This window comes from Propithecus coquereli, unplaced genomic scaffold, assembly GCF_000956105.1.
Source record: "Propithecus coquereli isolate 6110/MARCELLA unplaced genomic scaffold, Pcoq_1.0 Scaffold930, whole genome shotgun sequence".
Classification (NCBI taxonomy): domain Eukaryota; kingdom Metazoa; phylum Chordata; class Mammalia; order Primates; family Indriidae; genus Propithecus; species Propithecus coquereli.
This window is the reverse complement of record NW_012155619.1, coordinates 80849-81641: the sequence shown is the minus strand read 5'-3', so window position 1 is coordinate 81641 and position 793 is coordinate 80849. Positions and strand designations below refer to the sequence as shown.

Sequence of the window (793 nt, the reverse complement as noted above, 5' to 3'; positions counted from 1 at the left end):
CAACTAGAGATATTGCTTGCCAGAGCATTCCAGGGGGAAGGTAGAGTTTCAGATAAAGGAGAGTGGGGAATGGGCACAGCCCAGGTGTAGTTTGGAGGAGGTGGTGTGGGATCCTGCTGGAGACTTCATGGAGGGAAATGGCAAAGCAGAATAGGAAAAAGAAAATGAGATTAGCAAGGATCAAACCTAGAGAGGCTCGGAGCCCAGTGAAGGAATAAGGGGGATCCCATTGCTCCTTCCTACACATCTTTGGCAATCAGCAGGCTGCTGAGCTGTGTGGAAGCTTTTCCACCCTTGTGAGCCTGGGTGCTGCCCCAAGTATTAGGTAGACAGCAAGGGAGACTCTCCTAGGGACAAAGTGAGTGCCTTGCCTTGGTACTGCCTCAAGATATTGCCCTAACTGGGAAGAAGGATAAGGGTGGTCCTGTGTAGGTGCTGCTCTGCCCTAATCCTGACCAGAGAAACTGCCACTCCGGAGACCAGCTGATCTGCAAAATAATGCAGGGAATCCCTCAGCCCTCAGGCCAGGCAGCCGAGGAACAATAGGCTAATTATCATATCATTAACTGTTCATCAAAGTGGTTCCATGGTGATGCCTGAACCACAAGGCGGGCCAATTCCAGACAGTATAAAACAAGTCCCCAGACCATAATCAGAGCGCTTTTTTAGGACAGAGGTGTCCACTTGTCATTCTGTCGCAAACCTATCTTGTTCTTACTCTGTAAACCTAATTGTTAGGTCCGGAGCTGAGAGAAAGACACACGAAGCCTCATGTGTGGTAAAATGTTGTTTA

At 49.1% G+C, this 793-nt stretch overlaps 1 protein-coding gene across 1 annotated transcript in view; it reads right to left on the bottom strand.

Annotated features, from left to right (window-relative positions):
* Window positions 1–793, bottom strand: part of LOC105826872 (zinc finger protein 37 homolog) — a 67367-nt gene that overhangs the window by 24096 nt on the left and 42478 nt on the right.